The 24,287-nt window shown below is 42.5% G+C and overlaps 1 protein-coding gene across 33 annotated transcripts in view; it reads left to right on the top strand.

Moving 5' to 3' along the window:
* The first annotated feature begins 5,332 nt into the window (after nucleotides 1-5,332).
* Nucleotides 5,333-24,287, top strand: part of SYTL2 (synaptotagmin like 2) — a 116,649-nt gene continuing 97,694 nt past the window's right edge. For 6 of the 33 annotated variants that reach the window (XM_054437949.2, XM_054437945.2, XM_054437936.2 and 3 more), the window contains exon 1: nucleotides 5,585-5,803. The gene's annotated coding sequence lies outside the window, so the exon portion shown is untranslated. Of the gene's footprint in view, nucleotides 5,349-5,560; nucleotides 5,804-24,287 lie in introns of those variants that run through there. The other 27 variants (XR_008492281.2, XR_008492279.2, XR_008492278.2 and 24 more) reach the window with 10 other exon arrangements.

Here is a 24,287-nt window from a genome sequence, read left to right as displayed (position 1 = left end):
TTGCTTTTGACTATTCTAGGTACCTCATATAAGTGGAGGTCCTCTATTTTTTGAAGTAATATTTGTTTTTTTCATTAAACAAAAATCTGTTCTAAAACGGTTATACAGGAAACCTAGAAGTTTTTAAAAAAGTGTAATGTTGACAGTCACAGATGAAAGACACTGAAGTAATAACTAATGATGATGACACATACATATCTGAGGGAAGTGATCACTACAAAAGTTGTTCTTTACTTTTTCTTTTTCTTTCCTTATTTTTTTATTTATTGAGAAGGAGTCTCACTCTGTCACCCAGGCTGGAGTGCAGTGGCATGATCTCAGCTCACTGCAACCTCCGCCTCCCAGGTTCAAGCAATTCTGCAGCCTCAGCCTCTCGAGTAGCTGGGATTACAGGCATGCACCACCACACCTGGCTAATTTTTTGTACTTTTGGTAGAGATGGGGTTTTACCATGTTGTCTAGGGTGGTCTCGAACTCCTGAGCTCAAGCAGTCCACCAGCCTTGGCTTCCCAAAGTGCTGGGATTACAGGAATGATTACCGTGCCCAGCCAGTTTTTCTTTACTTTTTAAAGGAAGGCCATATGAAAATACATACACAGGGTTATAAATTATAATATATGAGATTGTTGCTTATAAAGATGATACATAATGATGCCACAGTTTTCATGAATATATGAAATACCTCTGGTATAGTAGATCGTGGATCCTAACCTTGACTTTGTCATTTGCAATTTGGCCTTGGTTTAAGGGCCTGATCCTCTCATGTGCCTCCTATCTTCATCTGTAAAATGCAGACACTAATAGCTGTGCTTCCTACATCATAGGGTTGAGTGAAGATCAAACAAGATAATCAAAGTGAAAGGGCTTTGAAAAATACAAAGAGCTGTAGAAGTTCAAGGCATTATTAAAGACTGTGGAGAGATTGCTAACACAATTTGATTCAAGGCCAAAGTTTTGTACTTTTGAAAGTCAAAAGAATATTCAGTATTTACAAATTATTTAAAAAACCAAATTCTTGCTTTGGTGACCCAGTACCATGACTAAATTGTGTTTTAAATGCTGTACATTTGATACATAACTGGTATAAGTCATCTAACTACATTACCATGCCAAATATAATTATATAGCATTTTAGCAATATCTACAATTTCTGGTGGTTAAGAAGTTATAGATTCACATAGCTTAAAGACAAAGTCATGTCTTTAAGAGGAAGGTTCTTTTACTTTTTCATTGTGGCAAAAATGCTGCTCTTTGTAACATGCATACTATGAAAGACCTGCTTGTCAATGCAACTTATCAAGCATTTATTTAGTGCCTATTGTGTATAAGTCATTTTGGGCAGCAATGAGGTGGGGAGAAGGATGGAGGTAGTAAGAAGAAATACAAGAGAAAGAAGGGGTCCCAGAAGCGGGCGAGCTTTAAAACTAGTAGGGAGTGGCAGATCCTGTGACAAGTAACTATAAAGACAGGATGAAATCGATGCCAAGAAAATGCTTGAGGAATACACCATGGGAATTGGAGAGGTTGCAAGGATTAATTTATTCAGTCTAGGAGGGCGAATCTGGTGACATTTGTCCTAGGCCTTGATGCATAAGAAGGATTCCTTGGGTCAGATATAGAAGGAAGGATATTTCAAGCTTGAAGGAACCACACCTAGCTTATGCTACCAATAAATATTTACTTACTAACTAGCTGATAAAACTAAACAATTTAGCAATGTGCCTGTGACTCTACAAAGTCACTGTTGGGTGGTGTTGGGGTTAAATTTCAGATTATCATTTAAAAGCACCAGCTTTCCACCATTCCAAGAGGGCAGCTCAGAGAGTTGTCATACAAAATTCTGCAAACAATATTCCATTTTGTTCAGTTCCATAGAGCTACAAGAATCTTATCCTTGTTCAGACAGGGGTTCTTAACTTAAATAAGTCTACCTACAAAACTCTTTCAGGCCCATGCCCTACCTGCAGTTTTCTAAGCTCACTTCTACTCCTGTCCCAGTTAGTTTTCACAGATACAGCACCAACCTTTACATGTAGGTTTAGTTTTTTCCAGGATTACATTTCCCCTTTCCAATATATTAGTTACAGTCACATACCCTGAAGGAGGGGGACAATAAAAGCTTACATTCAAATGTGACCAAGGTAGATCTTGAAGGAGGGCTACAAGTTAGGTCATCTGGAAGGGGTGACAGAGAACTGGGGTGCAGAGAGGCAGGCAGAGGCATGGAGATTATTCTTTCCAAAAACTATACTAACTCTCTTCCAACCATCATCACACCATTAGCTAACATGAATTGAGATCTTACCTTGGGCCAGGCAATACGCCATATGTGTTATGTGTTATCTCCTTGGCATGGGGCAGGTAATATGACTACTTCTATTTTATAGAAGAACAATCGTGATAGCATATTCTCACTCATAGGTGGGAATTGAACAATGAGAACACATGGACACAGGAAGGGGAACATCACACTTCGGGGACTGTTGTGGGGTGGGGGGAGGGGGGGAGGGATAGCATTGGGAGATATACCTAATGCTAGATGACGAGTTAGTGGGTGCAGCGCACCAGCATGGCACATGTATACATATGTAACTTACCTGCACATTGCGCACATGTACCATAAAACCTAAAGTATAATAATAATAATAATAATAATAATAAAGAAAGAAAAAAAAAAGAAAAAAAAAAAAAGAAGAACAATCGCTAACAGAAGTTAAGTGACTTAGGCTGGGTACAGTGGCTCACACCCGTAATCCCAACACTTAGAGACGCTGAGGCGGGCAGATCGCTTCAGCTCAAGAGGTCAACATTGCGAAACCACATCTCTACTAAGAATACAATAATTAACTGGGCGTGGTGGTGTGTGCTTGTAGTCCCAGCTACCTGGAAGGCTGAGGTGGGAGGATGGCTTGAGCCTGGGAGGTTGAGGCTGCAGTGAGCTGTGTTTGTGTCACTGCCTGGGCAACAAAGTGAGACCCTGCCAAAAAAGGAAGGAAGGAAGGAAGGAAGGAAGGAAGGAAAGGAAGGAGGGAGGGAGGGAGGAGACTTGTCTAAAGTCACCCAGCGAAAGAAGGAAATTAAGTGACTTGTCCAAAGTCACCCAGCAAGATCTGTGGTAGAGCCAGGCGATACATCAAAGTCTGTGCATTTAACCTTACACCATGCTATCCCTACCCTCTTGCCTTCCCCTTCAGTGTCAACCTAGAATTCTGTAAAGTTTAAGTGTCACTTATATGTAAACCATTTTGAAGGGTTCATATGGGATAAGTGGAACAGGCCATTGCTGACTTGATATGATCATGTTAACCAAGGCTTTTTCAGTGCTCTATATGTGCAAGGCATCATGATAAACACGTGCATATTCTTTTAATCTTCGCAGTAGGCCTGAGAGAGCAGTGCAATTATTTTCTCTCTAACAAATGAGCAAACTGAAGCACAGGGAGGTTGAGTAATTGGTCTAAGGTCTTATTAGAAATTGACATTTCTAACAGCATTTGGATCTTGGCCAAGAGCTCTAAGGTTTAGTCTCTGAGCCATACAAGATTTAGACGAATTGGGAGCCATACAAGACCCTGCCTTAAAATTTCTCCCCCACTTGCCTGCCCCACAACCTGAAGCAAGGATCCTGTGACCCTCTCTAGCATTTAGGCATTGCTATTTGTTTCCAGGGGAGGAGTGATACTGTGAACAGCATGTATTTAGTTCCTTCAAAGCCCTATGCCAGGTGATGCAAGGCACCCAGAGGTGAGCAAGACCCAGTGCCTGCCCTCCAGAGCTAGAGAGGGGCAGGAAGGGGATAACCAAGGCAGGTGCAATCAACAATAAAAGTGAAGTACCAAAAGCATCTGAGGTCATGCTACTCCCCTGCCTAAAATCATTCGCCAGCAGCCATCACCAACAGGACACAGCCTGCTTCCCTCAGCAAGGCAGGTACAGCCACTCCTCCAACATCCACCCACCTACCTCCTTAGCTTCATCTCTGCCTCATTGTCCCAAATCCTGTGCAATAGCCGTGACATATGACAGGCATCTCCATGTCTCTGCCTGCCTCTCTGCGCCCAGTGTTCTGTCACCCCTTCAATCTGACCTAATTTGTAGCCCTCCTTCAAGACCTACCTTGGTCACATTTGTATTTTTTATTGTCCCCCTCCTTCAGCGTAGTGACTCTACAACACTTTGTAAACCTATTACAACACTTACACTAAAATGAAATTATTTACAAATTTGTCTCTTCAAAGGCAAGACCAGTGGCTTATTCCTCTTTTGCATGTGGCATGCTCACCCAGCACAGGGACACACCAGGCTCTCAAAGGCTGAAGGAACCCAGAATACACATCTCTGCACGGTGCCAGGACTCTTGGGCCAGGCTAGCAGCCTGCACTGGGCACTAAGTGAAGCCCTTGGGGATAAGTATTTGTAAGTTTGGGAGAAGGAAGACCTTTGGAAGAACCAAAGGCAGACCTGGGCCACCCTCAGTTGAATGGACAACACTAGTCCAGGAGATGATAAGGAAAAAGGCTTTAAGGTTCATCTCCTTCAGAGGTTTGCCTAGGCTGGCCCCATCATGGGTAACTTGTAAAAAATGGGTCGTGATACAATTTTTAAATTATTTTATTTATTTTTTTGAGACAGAGTCTTGCTCTGTCACCCAGGCTGGAGTGCAGTGGTGCGATCTTGGCTCACTGCAGCCTCCACCTCTCGGGTTAAAGCGATTCTCCTGCCTCAGCTTCCTAAGTAGTTGGGACTACGGGCGCTCGCCACCACACCCGGCTAATTTTTCTTTTCTTTTTCTAATTAGAACAGAGTTTTGCTATGTTGGCCGGGCTGGTCCCGAACTCCTGACCTCGGGTTATCCACCTGCCTCGACCTCCCAAAATGCTGGGATTACAGGTGTGAGCCACCGTGCCCCACCACAATATTGTATTTACTGTATTGTATTGTCTGCCTCCCTGCCACACAGCGTCTTCCAGGAGCTTACCAGTCCTCTGTGCATACCCCAGTAGGTAGCTCAGGCAGTACATGACGCCCTCACCTTTCTCTAGGTATTATTGTATTTTAAAGCATCACTTCATTTAGTCCTCTCAAGAACTTTTTTTCCCCCCTTTCTTCTTCTATTTCACATGTGAGGAAATTGACGTCCCAAGGGTTAAAGCAACTTACCCCATGACCGGGCTCCATACCCTCCGCGCCCCTTTCCCTGCGCGGTGGCTGTCCCCTCTCGCAGTGCAGAGGCTCCTAGTGCTCCACACACTCGGGCTCCAAGGCCCCCTAACGCGCCGTGATAAAAATAATAACAATAACAACAGTGCTGCTTTATTTGCACAGAAAAGAAGTTGTTTCGGGGCAAGGTACACTTGAGAAGGAGGCTAGGAACGGGAGAGAAGCAGCAGGCGGGGGCGGAGGGCGAAGGGCGGGAAGGGGAGAGGTTAGGGGCTGGCGGGCGCTGGGTGCCGGGCGAGGAGGCCGGGGCGGGCCGGGGCGGGGAGCGGGCGAAGCGCCATTGGCCCGAGCATCCGGGACCTGCCCCACCGCACCGCCCGACGGGGGGCGGGGGTGGGGGGGAGGGACTCGCGCACGCCGCTCTGCGTTGACAGTGCCGGGCGACACCCGGGCCGTGCCGCGCGCCTGCGAGCCGGGCAGAGCCGCCAGCGTCCGTCGGGAGAGTGAAGTCTCGCAACGCCCAGCCCGGGGGAAGGTAACGCGCCGCGCCCGGGGCTGAGCGGTTTGCACCGCCAGGCCGAGGGCTGGGGGCCAGAAGACGAGAGACGGTGAGGCGCGCTCCCTGCCCGGCAGCGACTCGGAGGTGCGCACTCAGTTTCCAGTCTCTACTTGGCCCACTCGCTGTGTTACCTCGGGCAACTTTGTTTCCCTCTCTTGGTCGCTGCTTCCTCCTCTGTTAAGTGAGGGAGGTGGTGTAGAATGATGTTCCTTAGTCTTCCCAGTTCTAAAATGGGAACTGCGTTTTGGCACCGGGAAAGATCCTTTCCTCAGTTTCCCACCTACTCCAGAACCACCTCCGCTGCCCAGGCGGCCAGGAAGCTGGGATGCCCGGGTAGGCGAGGGTTCTGCTGAGCTATCGCGTTTTCTAGGGCTTTCAGGAACTGACCTGGGCTTGGGGCTGGGTGCTGGGGAGACCTGGCTGCAAAGTAACTGCCCCCAGATTGCTCAGGTGCAGAAAGGTAGGAGCGTCAGGACCTGTTTACAGGTGGGGTGTTGGGAAGGGCCGGCCAGGGGATGATGATTTCTCCTTTGAAAATAAGACGTGTTTTGGAATTCTGTTCCATACCCACACCTCGTCCCACGGCGAGCTATAAACTACACGAGTGGGCTTTGTCATCCTTCGAAGTGGAAAAGCGACTGTTTTTAGCGTCTAAGACACAGGGCTCCACCAGCATATAGGAAGTGGGTCTCTCTTTCTCTGCACCCATCCTGCCGCGTCTTCCCTTTCCTTCCTCCTCTCTTTATAAATCCCCTCTGACCTTGAGGGGCTCCGCTTCCTGCCTTAATGAAAAGTTCTTCTTTTCATTTAGTGCTGGTTTGTGACCAGCAGCCTCCAGGGCTTTGGGCTCAGGGTTGAGATAGAAGCCTAGATAAGAACAGGCTATGAATCACCCTGTCAGCCCTCTGAGCCACACAGCCCGGCAGGGATGTGCAGAAGAAGCCCGGTGGGGCTTCAGACAGACAGACAGACCCTGGAAGGTGGGGTGGATGCAAACTGCCATCCAGCTTCCCGTCCCCTTGTTGGCAGCCATTCCCCACCAGGATGGTGACCCCTGCTGTCTGCTGGATGGAGCAGCCAGATGGAGTAGAATGATTGAAAGGAGCTGAGGACTTGGCTGGATTTCTATGGAAGGTCTCCAGCATTTCCCTCGCCTGACTTTCCTCCATCCCTGAAGTTCTGCCCATTCTCACCCTTAGTGTGGTATCCAGGTGAAATCAGATTGCAGAACCCATCAAGAGCAGCTAGGAAGGAGAAGAGAAGGTGTGGGGACGGCAGCAGGGCAATGTTGACTGCTGTTTAGTGGGCACTTACTATGGGCCAGACACTTCTTTGTATGTAATATATCCTTAATTCTCACAAAAGCCGCATGAGGGGTGATGTACTATACCCTATTTTATAGGTGAGAAACAGGCTCAGAAAGACTGCTTCCTTTAGTCACTGAGCTAGGAAGTAGCATAGCTGGGATTCAAATCCAATCTCTGATTCTAAAACCTGTGTTCTTTACACTTTCTTTGTGCTCCTTAACTAAGAGCAAGCTGGAATAAGGAGATCAAAAATGTCTAACATTATTGAGTTCTCACCAGGTGTCAGGCACTATGCAAAACATCTTAGAGCTATTATGTCATTTATGGTGCAGGAGTTTCCGTTATTCTGGAGGTAATCTGTGACTGCCTTAGCCTCTCAGCAGCAGTCTTGTTCTAGAAGGCCTACCCTAATCCTGCCCAGCTGCTAGTGCGTGGGTGGGGCAGGGCCCTGTTTGCTTTATCCTAGAGGTGGTTTGGGGTCTAATGAAAGATTGATTGTCCACATCTGACCCGTTAGCCCTAACCGTTGGCTGGTGAATGATTCCACTGTCCCCTAAGAGGCCTTTTTCAGGTTTTGCTCAATAAACATTTGTGGAATGAATGAATTAGCACCTTGTGCAGAGTGGTCTGATGCCTTGTAGAAATGTGAGGCAGCCTAGGGGAAGCCCAGGCTCCACCATCTTCAAAACCCAGATGCTAGTCTAGGTGTTTCTCCTTTTTGGGCAAGGGAGGTAGGGTGAACTGTGCCTGTATAGGCTTCCAGAGCTCCCTGGGAATATGTCTGCTTGTCACCTGTTTTACAAAGAATTTTTAAATATACAGTAGATGAAGAAAAATGTGGCTTTTTTTTTAATTAAGAGGAAAACTTACTTGGTATTAATGAGGTTGTCACTCTCTCAAAAGTTGGGGGGATAAGAGTATAATGTTTGTCTTAGGGCTTACTAAACTTTTCCGTAGAAGATCCTGCAATGGAAAAGAAGACCAACACATGCTTCTGTGCTTATGCTATTTTTTCATTTGATTTCATAATATATGGACTTTGATTTAAAAATATAAAGTTTTTTCTTCAAAATATCTGAATAAAACTGGTGTCCTGGCAGATTGTTATATATTCTTAGGGGCTTCGAGTACCCAGATGGAGAAGTAGGACCAAGGTTCTACAGGGCTTAGACTACTGTTTGAATTTTCCACTCTCTGGTTCACAGTAATAGAGCTTCTCTAGTCCCTGGGGAGACATCCACTTTTTTTCCCATTTTTCAGAATGAAGAATGTTTTAAAAATAAAAATATCCTTTATTTTCTTATTACCAAAATGAAACATATTCATTGCAGAAAAAAATATAAGATCCAGATTAACATTAATAATAATATCAGGCCGGGTGCGGTGGCTAATGCCTGTAATCCCAGCACTTTGGGAGGCCGAGGCAGGTGGATCACAAGGTCAGGAGTTCGAGACCAGCCTGGCCAATATAGTGAAACCCCATCTCTACTAAAAACACAAAACTTAGCTGGGCGTGGTGGCATGCGCCTGTAGTCCCAGCTGCTCAGGAGGCTGCGGCAGGAGAATCTCTTGAACCCGGGAGGCGGAGGTTGCAGTGAGCTGAGATCACGCCACTGTACTCCAGCCTGGGTGACAGAGCAAGACTCCATCTCAAATAATAATAATAATAATAATGTCAATACATCTATACTCAAATAATTAAAGCAAAACTTGGGATATAGCCTTCCAAATCTTTTTCTTTGCATCTATATTAATAAATTTTAAAAACACACACACAAGTAAATACAGCCCTTTTGACTGAATTATTGTCAGAGCTAAGAGCCATCTCAGATTGTTTTTGAAAGAATGTAGAGAAAAAATCATGAATAATTAAAAGCATCATGAAGGTTAATCTTGTTTGTGAGCCCTGAAGTTCACCCCTCATAATTTCCCTGTATTTATCTTCTGGGAGAGATGAGTGCTGGGCCATGGGGCTGCTATTGAAAATGCAGGGTCAAGCTGTACTCTTGCTAAACATCTCAAATATAACAGAAAATGTAGCTCTTTAGTGTTGCTGATGTGCGAAATTTGAGCAGAAAATTAAAAAACTAATTTGCACAGTAATTTGCAGAAAATTCAGGAGGGACCTAGAGAAAGTCGTTGCCCCAGCATTGCATTTTATTACCTATGTGACCTTGGGCAAGACAGGTGGCTTCTCTGAGCTGGTTTCCTCTTTTATAAATTGATGATAATTAACAAATTCTATCCTCACTTACCAGAGTCACTATAAGGATCAAGTGTCAGGTGTTATTGTTTGTTACTTGGATTGCATGCATGTGTGTATGCTATTAATATTTTAAAAATGTTTAAACATAGAGGCAATAAAACATTATCAGTCTTTATAAAATCCTGGAATCCAACTCTTGGTATTAGTAGGACTTAATCATGATGTAAATGCTCTATTGGGACTCAAGTTTTCTTCAAAGAATGTAGGTTTCCTTGGTGGCTAGTATCTCATTGATCTTCATCACAATCCTGAACAGAAGAGGACAGAAGATAGTCCCATTTTGTAGAATGAAAGCAGGCTTGCCACTCAAGGGAATTGTTCAGTTACACAGGGAGTCTCAGAGCTCCTGGGAGCTGTCTCGACTTGCCCTAAGCAAGGCAGAGGCTTGCTAGGAGGAAGCAATGAGAGCCACTGGAAGGGCAGTGTACCCATGGGGGCATGTGAGTGCCAGTAGCCATTGCCTCAAGGACTGCTGTCAGGCATATGCCATGCTCCTGGCCGCTCTGAGGAGACAATGGGCCCTGCACTGGGAGGCAGGTAGCTTGGTTTCAACTTCTGCATCTGTCAAAGACAATCTGTGCAATCCGGGTTTAGTCACACTTTCTCCCTGAGCCTTGGTTTCCTTATAAAGTTAGAGAATTGGACCAGATGAGGGTCCTTCTAGTCTTAAAAATCTGATTCTGGGTTATTTTCTATTCATGGTTTCCCAAGTTGAAGTCTGGTAGAGAATTTCCACATCCAGATGAATCAGATATCAGAAAATGTTTCCACTTTCTGTTGCTTCAAGCTTTTGACGCCTCCTCCTGATTTTCTAAGGGTCTCCTCTATTGACTGCCTTCATGCAGAACACATGATCCACAGATCATTGAGAGGAGCGTGGTTTCTGCTCATTTATTTTTTATTATTAATCTATAACCTCTTGAGATTGTTAGGAGAACTGCTTTAAGGGAATTTTGGGAAGGTAGGTTGACAGAAATACAGTATAATGAAAGCAGGTTTAAAAAAATGGTAATAAAGCCATGTGTTTCACTAAGTATTTGCCTCTAAAGTCACTACATACAGTATTTTTGCCTAGTGCCCATTTGGGCACTTGGACCTGTGCTAGGACTTTTGCAGAATGTGGGAGAAGCACATGACCTCACTCTTAAGTGGCTCAGAAGTGGAGAGGGGGAGAAAGAGAAGGAAAAAGGGAGCAGAGACACGTGCAGCTGTGATTGGAATAGGATGGAGATGAAAAGAACAATTTGGGAAAAGATTGAGCCCCTGAGGGCTCAGACTTTGTGGTTTATTTATGTATCCACATAGCCTGGCACTGTTCCTGGAACTCAATGGGAACTTAGTATAAGTATTTTAAATTAATTAATAAATGAACAAATAAAAGAATGAATGAATCACTCTGCTGAAATGTGGTGCAGTGTCCTCAGATTACTGCAGTGACTTCTTCACCTATGTGAACTACCTGCAACCTACAAAAACACTTTCCTATGTGTTATCCCTTGTATTGATGATTGAGATAAAAGAAGGCCAAAATAAGAGCATTTCCTAATCTTATACTTTCTAAACACTTTGTAGCTACTAGCATAGATTTGGTTTATTATTCAAAGATAAGTTGTCCTCTTTCTATAAATGCATCAAGAAATATTTGGGGTAGGTAGATATAAGACGTAGCAAACAATTCCACATATTTGCCTTCTGAGTTAGAGGGGGAAAGAAAGGTATCAGTTGATTTCTGAGTGAATATAAGTTTCTGTTTTTTCCCTTGCAGAAGCATTGTTTTACTGTAAGTCTTGACAGAATGGATGCCAGCACCACTAGCTTCTGATTAGACAGATGTGTTTTGTGCTGCCATCCCTCCCGGCCACAGGCGCCTGGACTCTCCTGCCTCTGGCTGAGTCACTTGATTAAAACACAGGGCTTTGAGGCTGAGGGCATGAGCTGGATCCCAGGCAAGCTAAGTTGCTCAGTCAAATCTATTGCCTGACAATTCCCATTCCCTTTGCCAGTGATCTGTGTTGGGAGGAAGGCTGAGCTGTATTGTGTTAGATTTCTTAGGGCAGATTCTTTACCACTGTTGGTTTTAGACTAGTCATTTGAGTTTTATAAGTAAAAGGTTTGGGTTTTCAGTTTTTTTTTTTTTTTTTTTTTGTAGAGATGGGATCTCACTGTGTTGCTCAGGCTGGCCTTGAACTCCTGGGCTCAAGCAGTCTTCCCACCTTGGCCACCCAAAACACTGGGGTTACAGGCACGAGCCACCACACTCGGCCCTTTTTCTTTTAGTTGTAGTCTAGGGTTGTTTCAGTTATGCCATTTTGGGACACGTTCAGGGTTTTCCATCCTGAGACCTTTGCTATCCACAAGACTGCAACTATTGTCATAGCATGTAATTGCCTCCATGTATCTATAAAATGAGAATGATCGGATTTGTTTGACAAGATTGTTTAGAGGATTAAATGAGGTCCTATATTTAATGAAAACCAGCAAAAACAGATTGAGATGCTGTGCTGAGTGGTTGACCAAAGACTTACCAGCCAGGGACTCATGACTTCATTCCTTTCTGGTGCTACTATTGATTTAGCCACAATTTCTACGTGACGTCTTCAAGGTAAGTTATGAATAGTTGGAGCCACCGGCATTCAATCTGCAAATACGATAGATCTACTGCTGTTATGGCATCTAGAGATAGTAACTGGTTATGTAGGATTCATTTTATTCAGTTATTTTAAAGGTATTTTACCTGATCTGGTATTTTTGGTTGCTAATGTAACATACTATATCACGTCTAATTGCTTCAGACTGTTTTTCAGTCTGAAGCAAATGAATGATGAGGATGTCTGACATTTATTGAGCACTTACTATGTACCAGGCAGTATTCCAAGCACTATACCTACATCAATTTATTTAATCCTCACAATAATCTATTATTGATACTATTTTTGGTACTATGATTGTTTCTATTTTATGATGAGGAAATTGAGGCCCATATAAGTTAAATAAGTTGCCCAAAGTGACACAGCCAATAAGAACAACAACAGAGATTTGAATCCAGGCAGTTTGACTCCAGAGCCCATGCCTTGGATCATTGGAAGATAATCTGATATGATTGTACGCTATCTGTACCCTACTTGTATTCTGCTCTACTGTTCATGAAATTACGTACGGAGCTGCAAACTGAGTTCTAGATGCAGAATGAGGGTACATAGCTTCGGATAGTGTTTTGACTACACAGGATAACCCTTGAAAATGGGCTTGTTGCAAAAATTTAGAAAATTTTGTTACACAGAGAGAGTAATAATTAATAAAGTTTAACTATTTCAGGAAATATTAGGGGGTGACACCAGACTACAAAGTGATGAGTCAGCAACTTAGTATACTATTTAAGAATCAACACTACCTGGAATGTAGTAACTGAAGTGTTGTGTTTAGGAAGTTGAATACAGGTAAATCACATAATTTATAGTCTTTTACTTAGAAAAGCAAAAATGGTATCTTTCTTTTCCATTCCTTTTAGGGATGCTACAAATAACAACAACATAATAGAGTGTCTATTATCTATCTAGTGCATACTCTGTGTCAGTCCCTTTGCTATGTCCTTGTTCCTCTAATTGACAGGACTACTCTCTAAAGTAGGTGATAATTATCCACTTTACTGATGAGGGAATGGAAGCACAGAGAAGTCCTTTGCCCAAGGTCACAGAGGTGATAAATAGCCAAACAAACAATTGATCCCAGGTTACTTTGACTGGAAAACCTGTACTCTTTTCACAACCCAGTATTGCCTCTTTTGGGGGAGTTCTGTAAAGGAAAGATGTTATATTCATGCTTACTGAATCCTGTGTTAAGACATATGTTTGTCACTAGTCTTGAAACAGATTATAAACATTCAAAACTAGGACTGTTCCAGAAAACCTAGGATATTTCTGTTACCATAGAGATGTAATGATGGGCTTGACATAATCTTCCAGGCAAAACAACTGGGTTCTCCCAGTGCTCCATGGCCTAAGGAGTCAGTCACTTATTCCTGCAGTTATGAAGCAGCACAACCCAGGACTAGAGCAACTGAAGTACTATGGAGAACTGGCAAGAAGACCCTAATTACAGATTATTTTGGGGCATCACAACTTGATAAGTGAGAGGGAATATACTGAAGAACTTGAGTAGAAATGAAGTTGATCTTCATGTTGTACATGATATGAGGATTTTATAAAGATAAAGAATTTTTATATCAGTTGTCCTAGCAGGACCACTTAGATATGACACATTTTTACAGTTTTATAATATGCATTCTTGAACCTTTTTGAAATAGTATCATACTACCTTTCTGCAAATGTATTCACTGTGTTCTTGCCAGATTCCTAGCAACACCTTGCCATCTGATGGTTATAGCAGATGATTTTGAGGTGCAATCATAGGTGGAAGGTCAGAAGCCAGAGTTATGAAGCATAGTGGCCAAGAAGGTGATGGGAGAGGGGTCATGGTTAAGAAGATGTTTACAGCTAGTGTCCATGTTTCCCATAGAGGCCACTTTGTAGTGGAAATAAACTTGGCTTTGGGATCACATGAGCTTGCATTTAAACATGAATCCACTTACTAGTTGTATTACAGAGCAACTAATTTAACTGTGGTTAGCAGCTTTTGAGTTTCTTTGGGGTAGGAGTCTCAACTTCCTTTTCTGAAAAAATGGCATTCATTTTCTCACAAGATAGGGTAATGAATATATTAAAGCCTCTGACTTTGTGTCTTGCATAGAGTCACTATTCAATAAATGTCAGTTCTATTCCTTTTCCTTTTCTTCCTTTCCTTTCTCTTCCCTTCTCTTTCTTTCCTCTCTTTCCTTCCCTTCTTATTGGCTATTGAAGGTGACAATGGTGAAGTAGTACTTACAGTACAGTGTGGTAAGTGTTCCAGTAGAAATGCATACAGCTTATTGTGAGATTGCTGAGAGAGCAACTGCCAGGGAAAGTAGGAAGGTGACAGATAAGCTAGACCTATGGCTGAGTAGGAGTTTGCTAGGTTAAGAAGAGACTGAGGGCCCGGTGCATTGGCTCATGCCTGTAATCCCAGCACTTTGGGAGCCCGTGGTGGGCGGATCACAAGGTCATGAGTTCAAGACCAGCCTGGCCAACATAGTAAAACCCCATCTCTACTAAAAATACAAAAACTTAGCTGGGCATGGTGGTGGGTGCCTGTAATCCCAGCTACTCTGGAGGCTGAGGCAGGAGTATTGCTTGAACCCGGGAGGTGGAGTTTGCAGTGAGCCGAGATCGCGTCATTGCACTCCAGTGACAGTGCAAGACTCCATCTGAAAAAAAAAAAAAAAAAAGGAACGAGGAAGAGACTACTGAGTTGGCACACAGCACACAGGACAGGTAAATTATGGTTGGTGGCGCTGCTAATGTAGTGGAGTTTCACCAAAGACCAAAGGTGAAATGAGGCTACAATCTTACCCTTTATCTTGGAGGCTGCCCTTTATCTTTGAAGTTTCTCAATATTGTGAGTGAGATAATGAAATTTCTCTTTAGGATAATAACACTGCTCACAGTATGAAAGATGGGTTTGGGGTTGATTGGCATACTTGTTTGCACTTGTGTGTACAGAGGAGATAACATATATTAAAGCTTTTTTGGTAAAAGGTAATGGTACTTGTAGAGATGGTGCTGCTGTTCAAGACTTCTATAGGAAAGTACAGAATGTGTTGGAAAATGGTGACTCCATATGCTAATTTATGGACTGGATCACATTGGAGCCAAATTGTTCCAAAAATATAAATATGTCTTACCTTGAGTTAAGCATATTTACCGCTTTTCAATAAAGGACCAGGTGTGTTTCTGGCAAAATGATTGAAGCTTGAATCCAGGAAAAAAAAAATGTTTAAGGCCCCTTTTTGTATTTCCAGATTTAAGATCCTAGGGATAGTTGATACCTAATGCATGCTGAATTTGGTTAGTGCTTTGTAGAATTTCTTGTGCTTAGCATGCACTATTGTGGTTAGCAGCTGTTGAGTTTCTTAGAGGGAGGGGCAGAGAGGCTCGGACTGCAAAACTATCATCTATGGGAAATGGCAAGAAGCTAGGTGGCCCTTCTCCCTAAGCAGTCAGGATCAGACCCAGGTACACACAGATGTGTGTTTCTGTGTTTCTAGGCCTGTGTTTATGTTTTCCGGATAGTTGTCTGCTTTATCTATGCCAGAGGGAAAACCCGACATTACCTGGGTTCCTTGGGGAAAGCCACTGGAGAGATTAGCCTTGGTTACTAGAGGTGCCTCAATGTGAAGACAATCACCTGCATCTCCACTTAAACTATTAATAATGTGTGGCCAGGAGCCAAGGGTGTGGAGGAGACGTGGCTCTAACGGTCAGATTCTGCAGGGGACAGATGTGACCCTACTGTGGAACTGAGCACAAGTATTTGCTTGGTGTGTGAGGAAGTGAGGAGGGAGTGGATGTGTTTGTTTTTTCCCTTCTCTGGCATACTTTTCCAGGTCCACTCTCTGAGCATCCAGGAACTAAAAGCAAGTCTTGGGCTGACATTCAGTGCATAGGGAGTAAGTTGTACCTTTTAAATTCCTGGGGGCCAGGCATAGTGGCTCATTCCTGTAATCTCAGCAGTTTGGGAGGCTGAGGTGGGAGGATTGCTTGAACCCTGGAGTTTGAGAGCAGCCTGAGCAACATAGCAAGACCCCATCTTTACAAAAAAAATAGAAAAAAATTAGCAGGGCATGTTGATGCACACCTATAGTCCCAGCTACTCAGGAGGCTGAGGTGGGAGGATCACTTGAGCCTGGGATATCAAGGGTGCAGTGAGCCATGATTGTGCTGCTGAACTCCAGCCTGGGCCGCAGAAACCCAGGAAACTCTTGGAGACATCCTACACTGGGCTTTTGGAATACTAGACCTTTGAACCTGGACTCTTTCATGTGCCAATCCCCAAGCCCTTTCACTGTGTTAGTCAAGTCTCAGTCTAGTCCTTTGATAGATTCTGGTTTGGTCTCTTTCTTTTGAGACCAAAGCACCAAAACTGATGAACTGTGTGTGGAAATGGTTAGGTCCTTGAGGGTGTGTTTGTGTGCATCACTACCTGTAGATGCAGTGACCAAGGGTGTGAGCTTAGTTTAATACTTAAGTATGGTATGATTGATCTTTACAGAAAATCTCTTGCTATTCTCTTTAAACTATTATTAAACAGTGAACATTTGCTGTTAAAAGGGGCAGCATGCTGTAGTGGGAAGAATATCAGATTTAGAGACAAGAGTTAGTTTATTTGATAGATACTCACTGAGTGTTTTCTATGTTTGTGTGCCAAATTGTTTTAGGCTCAGGGTCCAGTGGGGAAAATAGATATCTGTAATTACCACTCAGTGTGATGTTCATAGTCAGATGTGAGCACAGAGGAAGGAGGTGGGGTGGTAAGAGGGAAAGGAGATCAAGTGCCAAGGTAGGGCTTCCTGGAAGAGGTGGCATTTGAGAGGAGATCTGGGTGAATAGGAATCAGAAGGTCAAAAGGCTGGGAAATAGCATGGCGAGCATGGTTTCATGTTTAAGGTAAGGCTGGCAGGAGCTGAGGCCAGTGAAGTAGGTAGTGGGCTGATCATGAAGAGTGTTGTACATGTTATTAAGGAGATTGGATGTTTTTTATGGACTTTTAATCCCTTTTGTTGAGCTCTTCCTAACCCTGTTTCTAACTCTGAAATCCTAGCTGTTCTTAAAACTGCAGCTCTATGCTAATTCTTCCTGAAATCTTCTGGTTCATCATGACAGGAAGTTTTCTTTCCCTCCTCTAACTGGTTTAGTGTTTGGCTTTTACCTCTTTTATGGCCATCATCACATACCACTGTGTGTTATCATTCTTTATGTCCTCATCTTATCTTCCCTTTTGTTCCAAAAGTTCTTAGAGTGCTGGGACTAAAGGGACTTATTATTTCCTTAATGCCCAAAGCCCAGAAGGCTGAGATAGTACAAGTGTGTTAAATGAATATATTTTGAAGTGCTAAGTTATGTTCACTGTCTTTTTAAGGTTTTTAGTACATTGATGGGCTTTAAGGATTTAGTGGTCAATGGACAGTTATCAATTAATTAGATATTTGGCTTTTTATTCTTATGTGTGCAGAAAAGAATTAACATAGTGGGTGTGAAAGTCCGTAGAAAGGCCTGCTTGCAAGTTGGCCTTTGGCTGGCATTAGGGAACTTGGATTTCAGGCGGATTCCCACAAATCTAAATGATCGAGTAGCTCACTGTGCCTAAACTGTGCAAGCAATATGGTTTATGCCGAGCACCTGCTTTTCTTCTGGGAGTCTGGAATTTGGGTACATGCCAGGGAAGGGGTACCTATATGACTTGTCCCTATTAGAAACTCTGGGCACTGAACGGTCTCTAATGAACGGTCCGGTTGGTAACATTTCAGATGCATTGTCACAACTTGTGTGTCCATTGTGACTCCTCTTGCAGAAGACCCGTGGGAACTCCCACCCAGTTTTATCCAGACTTCACCCCACGCACCTTTTTCCATTGTTGAGTTTGCTTTGTATCTTTTCACTGTAATAAGTCATAGCTGTGAATATGACTGTATGTTGTCCTGTTGAGTTATCCTAGTGAATCATCAAACCTGGGACTGGACTTGGAGATCCCTTCAGCACACCATGAAATGCCACATATGTGAAGCCAATTGTTTTTTATTTTTGGTTTGTTTTTGGCTAAGACTCTGAAGATATTAAAGACTGAGAAGTTATTGGTCTTTACATAAGAGAAGGGCCCATTTCTCAAGACACTATGTATTTAGGCATGTGAAGAAGGTGCTTAAGAAAGTTTCACGGGTTGTTTTTTTTTTTTTTGTCATTCCATAAACCAAATCAGATTTCACCTTTTAGAAATTAGTGTCAAGTTTTAAAATTTCAGACTTTGAGAGTGTCAGAATCTGTGATGATCCATTTGTTTGAAAATGAACAGGGAATGGGAGGGCTCACAAAAAGACTGAACTTGAGATCAGTGGGTATAGGTCGGGTGCAGTGGCTCACGCTTGTAATCCCAGCACTTTGGGAAGCTGAGGCAGGTGGATCACTTGAGGTCAGGAGTTCGAAACCAGTCCGGCCAACATGGTGAAACCCCATCTCTATTGAAAATGCAAAAAAAAAAAAAAAAAAAAAAATAGCTGGCATGGTGGTGTGCACCTGTAATCCCAGCTACTCGGGAGGCTGAGGCAGGAGAATCTCTTGAACCTGGGAGGTAAAGGTTGCAGTGAGCCGACATTGCACCACTGCACTCCAGCCTAGGTGACAGAGTGAGACTCATTCTCAAGCAGCAAGAACAACAACAAAAACAAAAACTTTCTGGTCTTGAGATCAGTGGGTATAGACTAAGGTGTGGTATGAGATAGATGAGTGGCCAGGTGGGGTATGGCCAGCTGGGGAAGCTGTGTATAAACACAGACTTCTTAAGATTTTATTAGATCACATAGGCTGTAGCTGACAAAAGGGACAATAATAACAAAGACTAATGTTTTCTTTTTCTTTTTCTTTCTTTTTTTTTTTTTTGAGAAGGAGTCTCGCTCTGTCGCCCAGGCTGGAGTACAGTGGCGTGATCTCAGCTCACTGCAATGTCTGCCTCCTAGGTTCAAATGATTCTTGTGCCTCGGCTTCCCAAGTAACTGGGATTACAGATGCCTGCCACCATGCCCAGCTAATTTTTGTATTTTCAGTAGAGATGGGGTTTCACCATGTTGGCCAGGCTGGTCTCGAATTCCTGACCTCAAGTGATCCTCCCACCTCAGCCTCCCAAAGTGCTGGGATTACAAGTGTGAGCCACTGCTCCTGGCCAAAATAGACTAACATTTTCTAATATAACATTTGTATAGAACTTTGCAGTTTTGAAAATGTTTTCACATACAATATCATTTAATGCTAAAATAATCCTATAAGGTAGGAAGTATTATTAGTTTCCACAGCTAAGGAAACTATAATTCAGAAGAACTGAATAGCTTGCCCAGAGTAATATGGTCGGTTTGAGCTGCACACCTGTAGTCCTACCTCTTCAGCCTTGACCTCCTGGGCTCGAGCAATCCTCCTGCCTCAGCCTTCTGAGTAGCTAGGACTACAGGTGCATGCCACTGCACCTGGATCATTTAAAAAATTTTTTTATAGAGTTGGGGTATTGCTATGTTGCCCAGGCTGCTCTTGAATGCCTGGGCCCAAGCGATCCTCCGGCCTTGGCCTCCTAAGGTGCTGGGATTGCAGGCGTGAGCCCAAATTCAATCCTTTTGATTTTAAACCTAGATCCTGGGAAATATAAGAACTATAAAGTCTCTTAGCTTCCTGATATATTTAAGTTTATTTAAAGGTATATATCAGTCAAGCCTCAGACCTGACAGATATTACTGAGTGAATGAAAAGAAGTTGAGGCAAATTGCCTACTTTCACTCTGTGCCATCCTGTGTATAGATTGTGGGAAAACAGTTGATCTTTCTTTTTAGAAGCTGCATTTGGGATTTGGATAGAAAGAGACTAGAACAGAGGAGCTGGGAGGATGTGGGCTCCAGTTCCAAAGCTCATGGTGCTCTGCAGAAGAAAGTTGAAGCCTTCTTGATTGCCCACTGTAAGATCTGGGTGACAAAGAGCTATTGGAGAAGGTTTGGTTGCATTTTTCATAATATCTCAGGTACTGTCAGAGTCCTAAAAATATCACTTATCAGAATTAGACTCTTAGAAAAATAAGGGGCAATATTTGCCTCGGATTCACTTTCATTATTTCTCTAAATCAGGGGAGGAGTTCTTGGGACATTTTTCCTGCCCCAAAATAAGAGGTGGTCAGAGCATATATCGTGTTAAGTTTCTATGGTGTGTCAGATATCAGCTAGGTGTTTAACGTGAATCATCCTTTTAATTCTTACCAAGATCTTCAAAGGTAGAAATTTGATGCCATATAACCTAGATAAGAAAAATTAGACTTGGAGAAGTTAAATATTTGCCCAGAGTCTCACAGCTTTTAAGTGGTAGCCCTGGAATTCAAGCTGAAGCCTGACTCCCAAGTCGGTGCTCTTTTTCTTCCCTGTGCTGCCTGAACACAATGATGCAACTTCATAAAATAATAATCATTAGATCAGTTCTTATGTAGGTGGTTAAATCTTACCTGAGCCTCAGAGAATGTTAAGGCTCTTCTATGAAGAAGTTTAAGCTTCTGGTGCCTACTCAGAGTTTTTACAGCAGGAGATTCCCCTGGTGATGATGGCTTATGTGTATGCTCTGTGCTTGTGTATTACCTTTCCTGAGTCCTATGGGATTCCCAGAGTGGCAGCCTTCCCAGCACTATTTGCAGTTTGGTAGATATGAGGGAAGGGGAGTGGTGGCCTGCTCTGTCAGTTTGCTGATTTCAGAGCCAGCTCACCAGAAGTCATCCTTTCTTGCAGATATTTGGCAAAAACTCGTCTGGGAATAATCTGCTTTATCAAATTTAAAAAGTAGGTGAAAATTTTTATATTGTAGAAATATAAGGAAGAAGATAGAAATAGATGATTTGGAGTGGCTTTTACTATTCTTGTTAGTTTCATCCTGGAAAATGTTTCCTATGTAACTTTTTCTTTTTTTAACATAGGCAGCACATTATAGTAAAAAACAAAAAACACGGCCTTGGGCTCTAGAAAATACAGTGAAAGTGCTGATCATGAGCAAATAAATTCAGCACCTGGTACACTGCCTGGCACAGACTAGGGATACAATTAACATTTGTTAAATGAGCGCAACTCAGGCTACTGGGCATAAGTATCTGGCCTCTTCTGCTGCCCAAATCACAGAGCAGCCCAGACCCCAGTTCACATTAGTGTGCTCTGGCTTAGAGGGTTCAGTTTTTTTTTTTAGATCTGATGGTGAGCCTGGAGCCAGGCCATCATCATTTCAGAAAATAAAACGCAAGCATTATTCCTTGGGGGGATGTGGCTTTATTTGGGAGGCTGAAAATAAACTTAGCGGTGGTGGTAGTAATAATAACAGCTAATACTTATATTAGCTAATATAAGTATTACAGCTAATACAAGGTTCACCATGGACTCATGCCAGACTAAGTCTTTTATACATACAAGTGCATGTAATCCTTATAACACAATTTTAAGTAGATATTTTACCAGTGAGGAAGCTAAGTAACTTGCCCAAGGCCACACGGTAGGCAATAATTCTGAAATGTAAATGTGGAGACCAAAGTATAGCCACTTAACCTCTCCTTAGTGATATGGTAAAGGAGTGGGAAGCTAGGCATTTTGAAAGACCATCTCCTTATTGTTTTTTCTTGGTTTTCTTTATTAGAAGAAAATGATGAATGGATCTACTTTCCATGAATTCCTGGAGCAATTCCTGGAAATTCTGCTTTTCTTTTACTTCTGTATAAACCTCAAGTGAACTTTTGTTTTCAGAAAGAAATACAAATTCAAATTTATGTTTGAGACTTACTTCCTGTACTTCCCCAGCAATATAATGATTTTTTTTCCTCCCTTCAAATACCAGACAAATAGCAGAAATCAAGCCCAAGCAAGTAGAAAAGTCTTGATAAATGCAAGTTTCCTCACCAAGGGATAATTCATGGAGAGATGTGATGCCCATTTGAGAATCTGGATTCTTTTGAGTTTGGTGATATGAAAGTCTCTTTTGTGACCTTGAGAAAGTGGGAGGTTTTGTTATTTGTTCTGTTGTCCTTTAAAATTTAAAACTGGCTGGGCGTGGTGGCTCGTGACTGTAATCCCAGCACTTTGGGAGGCCGAGGTGTGAGGATCACTTGAGGCCTGAGGTTTGAGACACCCTGGAAACACAGGGAGAACCTGTCTCTAGAAAAAAAATTTAAAAATTAGCTGGATGTAGTGGCATGTGCTTCTAGTCTCAGCTACTTGGGAGGCTGAGGCAGGAAGGAGGATTGCTTAAACCCAGGAGTTTGAAGTTACAGTGAGCCATAACTGTGCTGTTGCACTTCAGCCTGGGTGACAGAAAGAGGCCCTGTCTCTAAAAAAAAGAAAAAAAAATTTAAATCTGGCCAGGCAAGGTGGCTTATGCCTGTAATCCTGGCACTTTGGGAGGCTGAGGTGGGAGAGTTGCTTGAGCCCAGGAGTTCAAGACCAGCCTGGGCAGCATAGTGAGACCCTGTCTCTACAAGAAAAAAAAACTGAATCTGCTCTTTTGAATCTTTGGGGGATGGGGATTGAGGGATTGTGTGCTCTTTTCTCTAATGAATTGCATAACAACATTAAAGATGGCAAAGCATTAACTTCTTTTTTTGACTTGTTTTTCAGACCACATAGTTATGTTTAATTAAATATTTTCCAGAGTTCATATCTGTATGAGGGAGGATATGACTAAAACAATGTGGAAATGCAATTGCTTGCCAAATTACAGCTACAGATTCTGCAGCCTTTTTTGGGTAATAGGATTTTTCATTTGTGCAGAACTAAATAATGTGACAGCTGTGAGATTTTAACCATAGATATGCCTATTTCTTTGTCTGTTGGAACAATTTCCATGACAGAAAGTGTTGAGAACATGTCCTTCATTTTTAAGGGCAGGTTATAAAATATTGGTTATGAGATATCTCAAATTAAATTTCATGGATGTTATCAGAGTTTGAGATGGCTGAAACTTTTCTCCATGTCTGCCTCTTTGAGAAATTTTGTAATTCAAAGTCCCTGAACAGGAAAAAGAAAACTGTTCATCTTTAAAACATAAAATATTATGATAACAGTTCTCAAATTATTTCCTTCCTTATAGGTATTTGTATTTTGAAATAAAGAAGACATAATAAAAGCTCTGAAACTATGCTCACCATCACTGGCCATCAGAGAAATGCAAATCAAAACCACAATGAGATACCATCTCACACCAGTTAGAAGGCAATCATTAAAAAGTCAGGAAACAACAGGTGCTGGAGAGGATGTGGAGAAATAGGAGCACTTTTACACTATTGGTGGGACTGTAAACTAGTTCAACCATTGTGGAAGTCAGTGTGGCGATTCCTCAGGGATCTAGAACTAGAAATACCATTTGACCCAGCCATCCCATTACTGGGTATATACCCAAAGGACTATAAATCATGCTACTATAAAGACACATGCACACGTATGTTTATTGTGGCACTATTATTCACAATAGCAAAGACTTGGAACCAACCCAAATGTCCAACAATGATAGAGTGGATTAAGAAAATGTGGCACATGTACGCCATGGAATACTATGCAGCCATAAAAAAATGATGAGTTCATGTCCTTTGTAGGGACATGGATGAAATTGGAAATCATAATTCTCAGTAAACTATCACAAGAACAAAAAACCAAACACTGCATATTCTCATTCATAGGTGGGAATTGAACAATGAGAACACATGGACACAGGAAGGGGATCATCACACTCTGGGGACTGTTGTGGGGTAGGGGGAGGGGGGAGGGATAGCTTTAGGAGATATACCTAATGTTAAATGACGAGTTAATGGGTGCAGCACACCAGCATGGCACATGTATACATATGTAACTAACCTGCACATTGTGCACATGTACCCTAAAACTTAAAGTATAATAACAATAACAAAAAAAAAGCTCTGAAACTAAGAATCTTAGGTGGGGGTGGTATTTATTAATCATTTGCTTCTGTGATTTCTTTTGTGGAATTATTTTTACTTACTGGTTTATTGTTTCCAAGGAGTACTTGTTTGAAGAAGAAAAAATAACTTTCTGCAACTTCAGAGTGACACATTTCATAGGTGCCCCATTCAGAGATGGTTTTCATTAAATGGGCTAGAAAGTTAATCTACAGGTTAAGAGAGAAATGAACATCCTTGACTTAGAACATAGAAAAGCCAAGTGACATTTGGCTTGCAATTGCCTCCACTGCCCTGTCAGATAGTCTATCCTAAACTACCCCATTAGGGTGGGTTTGAGAGAACTCTATTGGCAGAGCCCCAGGTCACCCCTAATTTGAAGATCACCACCCACTAGAGGCTGGGTTGGTGTCATGGTTTCCCAAGTAAGTCATGTCCTCTTTAG

This window comes from Pongo pygmaeus, chromosome 9 (genome assembly GCF_028885625.2).
Source record: "Pongo pygmaeus isolate AG05252 chromosome 9, NHGRI_mPonPyg2-v2.0_pri, whole genome shotgun sequence".
In the NCBI taxonomy this organism is placed as follows: domain Eukaryota; kingdom Metazoa; phylum Chordata; class Mammalia; order Primates; family Hominidae; genus Pongo; species Pongo pygmaeus.
Note: the sequence above shows the minus strand (reverse complement) of the source record. Positions and strands in the feature narration are given on the sequence as shown.